This window comes from Euphorbia lathyris, chromosome 2 (genome assembly GCF_963576675.1).
Source record: "Euphorbia lathyris chromosome 2, ddEupLath1.1, whole genome shotgun sequence".
Lineage (NCBI taxonomy): Eukaryota > Viridiplantae > Streptophyta > Magnoliopsida > Malpighiales > Euphorbiaceae > Euphorbia > Euphorbia lathyris.
The window spans coordinates 50,318,896-50,324,435 of NC_088911.1; the positions used below are offsets into that span (position 1 = coordinate 50,318,896).

A 5,540-nucleotide genomic window follows, 5' to 3' on the forward strand; every position below is an offset into this window, starting at 1 on the left:
AAAGCAAAAGTATCTAACTAGAAAAAACGTATATACTAAGAAAACTATAAGTCTAAAGCGGAACTATCCAACATCTATTATCTATATACAGTGTGGAATAAAAAAGCCACTTGTCAAAAAATTATAAACTTATTAGCTGACGTGGGAGAACGGGGAAGCAGCTTGCCGATGTGTTATTTTGTCAATTAAAGGAAATTTTTAATTATTAAATCTACCAAAAAATTTTTATTAAATCTTCCAAAGCCGCTCTATTCGTGTAGATATCAACTCTAACCACTTTCCCCTGTTTTAGGGTTTTCTGTAGATATCTATCCATTGGTTCAGTCACCGCCTTTCCTCCCTCACAGATGCCGTTCTTCCATCTACCGGTAGAGTTCTACCTTATCTCCATTTGTCTTTGTTTCTGTTCAGTTTCAATTTCAAATTATCTAAAATCTAAAATTTAGATAATCTAGCCCTCATTTCAGTTAAGTTTGCTTTCTCTCTTAATTTTTCTAAAGTTTCTTACGTTCATCCCCTTTCCTATTTAGTTTGATAACTCTACTCTACTGTTGTTCACAACAGATTGAAGATGTTAGGACTTTTCCCCCTAATATCTCAATCGGCGGCAGCCAGCCACTCATCTAACTCGAATCTACTCTTTCGGGTACGTTTCTTTCTATTATTTACTGGCTAATGGCTCTTAGAGAAGGTCCTATGTCTTAATTTTTGAAGCAGAACTTGAGTTTATACAACTCAAAGCAAAGATTCTTTTTCAAGGATTAACACTAAAACTGGATTTTGCAGGGTAAAGATCTCTTGACTTACAAAGATGTGTCTGTAAATGGCAGGTCAGAGTAGTCTATTTGTGTATCTTTTCATGAAAATCTAAAACATTTTTTTTTTCTTTGAAAAAATTAAAAGTGGAAGAAGGTTTTTGCAGCTGAATATTTCCAAGGTAGAATGCTGCTTCTATGATTTGGCTAACGTTCAAAATGCAATAAAATTAATTGATGAAAATTTAAAGTTAACTTCTAAATTCTGCAGATACAAGCCTTTTAAGAAGGCATTGGAAAAATAAGTTATTGCCTATATTGTCTGGTTTCAAATGCATCTATTTAGATTTGTGTAGATATTGAATACAATTATTTGAAAATGAGATTGAAATATGTGTGACTTTAAGTTTAATTGTTCCAGCATTCAACTATTAGCAACAAAGATAGTTAGATGAAGTATAAAGTAGAGCTATTTAACAGTTATTTCATTCAAAAAAAAGCTATTTAACAGTTATGTATATGTTAATTTAAATATCATATACTGTTGTTAAAGTTTTGTTGGATGGAACAAGTGGGCTTGATCTTATATCCAAGCAAATGTTGTTTGGAATAATGTTTGAGTTATTTGGATTATGTTTGGAGTTAATATTTCTCACAGATATTTTTTTTTTTTATGTTCAGGCTCGCTATGTGTTTCCTAGAGACTATTCATATAGTTCAGAGGGTTCTATAGTTTGACCATATCAAATTTCGCTGGGCAGACTCAGAAATGAAGTCCAAGTTCATTTTTTTTGGTTTAATTGCTTTCTGCCGCGGTGAAAAATTACAAGATTTAGGTATACATAGCCATCCACATGAAAATCCTCTATTTTAGGCTTGCTCCAATTACACACAATTTGACATTTTGGTCCATTCAAATCTTTAACATAGAAATTCATTCTTTAGTTCTGCTATAAGTTAAAGACATTAACTGCTAAACATTGTACTTGAAATAAATGAATTAGGAAATGAAGGGCCGAATAGTTTTGAATGATTTGGAAAAGTCTCAAGGGTATAGCCAAAATGTTGTGCACTACAGCTTTGTGATAATATCTAAATGATATTTGTGGATTCAATTGCATGTTCTAAGAATTTGAAAATTGAAAAAACAACTTTGAATGGTAAATTGGAACTCACTCCTGCTTTTCTTGTGCAGTGGAAGTGTGAATGAAGATGGTTGTCCACATATCGCATTCTCCGTCTTTAGCTTCATTCAAGGTGGTATTTACCTCTTTTGCATTTACACTAAAATGTGTTTTTTTTGTTACCTAAAATATATTTGTATGATCAAAGGAAAATTATATTATGAATCATATTCATTTGTTCATTTCATTTCTGTTACTTCTATATCCTTTTATCAAATGGTTCGACTTTAGTGTTTTCTTATTTTTAAAAAGTTTCCAAGTTATACTGATTTGCACATTTTCAATTATGTATGTTGATTTTTAGCAAACTGAATTGTTCAATCAATTACAAAATTATTCTTCAACGATTTTGATGTGAATTTCATTGTCATGGATAATGGATTTTGCTTCTTTTTTTGTTGAAATTAGTTGATAGAATAGAATAGAATAATACCTAACATTCTTGCAGGTAGAATAATTGCTAACACTACAACATCATGAAACTCTAAACCATCCACTGTAAATGCACACATCTAGAATGGTGCTATTATTAGTATCTATATTTGCTTCTCTTGATTTTGCAACTTTATGCATTACCAATTACTGAAATGGGCGTTATAAACTAATGCATTGAGTTACAAGTATAAGGATACACTTCCAGAAGTTGTATGGCGGCATCAACTCATGATTAATAAGTTTTCAGTTTTCATGTCTATACTTTTTGTAATGATTATACAACAGAAAATTATTGATTCCTTATCATGGACTTGAAGGTTACAAAATTACTCTTTTTATCTTCTTACAAATAAAATGTAAAATGCTTGAAACAATTAATTAAATCCAAAATTCGTCTCATTGGACTTAATTATACAAATGATAATGTAGGTGTTTCATTGTGTATATATATACTCGCTCGATTATTGAGCTAATTATTTACAAAAATATATAGTTATCTTTACTTATTATGTTAATTAAATGGGTTACAGAAAACAACAATTAATTAATTGATTATAACTTAATTAAATGGGTTACAGAAAACAACAATTATGATGTTGGCTAACCAACTCCAAGGGATTCTATTTTTGGAGTTCATCCAAAAAAGTTGATCTCCTATATATATGATTGAAGAAGCTCTGGGAAAATAATATTGGATTATTGGGCATAATTTTAACATCGCAAAGTACCATATGGAATATAAAAAAATATAATTGATATAGTTTAAGGATATTATTTTTGAACATGGTATTTTCTTATCTCTTCTTAAAATTTTCCATAGTATGTAATATATATATATATATATATATATATATATATATATATATATATATATATATATATAGATTATTTTATAAATTGTAACAAATATGAAATATATATTTAATTGAAAAAATTAACAATGAAAATATGAATCCCGTGTATCAATCCCGTGTATCACACGGGCCTATTTCTAGTAAAGATTATATTCGCTATCAATGTATCATGTATGAATAACAGTGGAAGAACCATAAAATTGAATATAACCAGCTTTTCAAGGTTACAATGTACACCTCGTCCATCAGCTGCTTGTTGATGTCAAACAATCATCTAATAAGAGAAAAGGTTACAATTAGAAAAATTACCTATGAAAATAGTAGTATAACACTCCATAAATAATCAGAATATCCATACATATACTGAGTAAATACAACACCAATTGAGTTCATAACTAATAAACAACAATCATGATTTAAAATAAACAAAACAGTTATTATGGAAAAAAGAAACCAAAGAGGGATCTAATGGAAATTATATAAAAGTAAAGAAATTACTAACTAATTAATTACGAAGGACGTAGATACAAACAAAAAATCAAATATTGCTTTAAGCCAATAAACTAATGGCTAAGGAATATATAAAACAAAGTCACCATATGAACATGATGAGTGAAACCCATTATTACCTCACTAATAATTGATCATGCTTGGGACCTTATTACCAGAATTTAATGAAAAAAATTGACAATAAAGTCATTCTATAGCAATGCATGATCAATGCTAATATAGAGCCAACCAAAAAAGAATTGAAATGACAAAGATATAACATTACCCATACTCATACTCATTTAACTTGTTGCGACAATTGTAGCTCTAAGAGATCAAATTAAGAAACAATTTAAAAGGAAGAACAAAGAAAATAGGGATAAGGTACCAAAATAGTCTATGGTTTTTGGGAAATTATTAATTTAGTCTCAACGTACAAAATAGTACAAATATAGGCTTAAAATTTTAAAAATGGTACCAATTTAGGCCTCGAGAATGGTACCAAATTACTAACCAGGTTCTGCTCTGTGCTTTATCAATCTAGTCCGTCTCTGAATAAGAGATTCCAGCAAGCGAGCTAGTCAGACTTACACTTTTTACCTTAAGCGGGTACACTAAAGATAAAACACTTAATTGCATATTGAATGAGTCACAGTAAGAAGTATCAACAAAGGGTAGAGATTCAACACCCAATCAAAGTTAAATGATCACCAGATGGGGTTTTGAGTCTTCTTGTTCACAATGGAGATGAAAGTCAAGAAGGAGAATAGGAAATATCAAGAACTGCAAATCGGTGACATTCTGGTATTCTTAACTTCTCTACCAACTAATTATTACCCTTATTTAGAATTATAAATTCATTATAGAAATTTCTTAGCCCATAACACAAGAACACATGTCCATTAAATTGGCACAAAAAACACGATTAAAAACACACCCACAAAATTTACAATGCTTCATATGCATAACAAGGTGGTAAATTAACTTCAAAAAAATCTTATAAAAGAACCCTTACCAACACCAGCGATGAAGCCAATAAAACCAGTTCTCCACGGCACAACAATAATTCTTTAAGCAGCTTTAACAGCTTCCTTGGACAGCAGCAACAACACTTCTCTCCGATTTTGGATCGTCTAAAATTAGAGATAATGGCGATAACGAAAAAACACTCAGAGATCCAATAGGAGATAGTCAATCGAAACTGTTCTAATATTCTAGAGATACTAGAAATTGGAGAAGATTATGGAAGAAATTGAATGAATTTGGCCCAAATAATTTCTGTAGCAAAGAATATGTGGAATAATATTTGTTTTTATGAGTTTGTGGAAAAGTATTAACTCTGAAGAATTGTTTGGTAGACCTAGGTTGGGAAAGGGTATGCCATTCAATTTTTGGCGCAAAAGTGGAAATTTACATATTTAACCCTTGATTAATTTATTTTTTTATTGATTAAACCATTAATCTTTTAAATAGATACATTAAGTCCTTAGTCAATAATTGTTTTAACATATTAAACTCTTGATCTGTTAAATGGATATATTAATTTTTTAACACATTAAGCCTCTCTTTAGATTACAAACATAACTGGGTCTTTCAATAAGGGCTTAATGTGTTTAAAAATAAATAATGAAGAACTTAATATATCAATTTAAAATTGTGTTAAAAAATAATTGATCAAAATATATTATATCCATTTCAATGTTATCAGAATCGGACCGGACATCAAACCGGATTAATGACTGGGTCATGGGTCAATTGGTCGGACCGGATGGCTCGGATTGGTTGAACCGGGTGACGTAATAAATAAATAAATAATATTTATA

At 30.0% G+C, this 5,540-nt stretch overlaps 1 long non-coding RNA gene across 5 annotated transcripts; it reads left to right on the forward strand.

The window, feature by feature from the left end:
- Nucleotides 1–233: 233 nt before the first annotated feature.
- Nucleotides 234–2,527, forward strand: LOC136218153 (uncharacterized). Of its 5 annotated transcripts, none has more exons than XR_010683651.1 (5): nucleotides 234–368; nucleotides 565–646; nucleotides 787–830; nucleotides 1,437–1,591; nucleotides 1,951–2,156. It is a non-coding gene; the product is annotated as an uncharacterized lncRNA (long non-coding RNA). The 5 variants fall into 5 exon arrangements; XR_010683652.1 differs by adding an exon at nucleotides 2,388–2,527 and having other exon boundaries at nucleotides 238–646; nucleotides 1,951–2,012; XR_010683653.1 differs by having other exon boundaries at nucleotides 238–466.
- The last annotated feature ends 3,013 nt before the right edge of the window (nucleotides 2,528–5,540 follow it).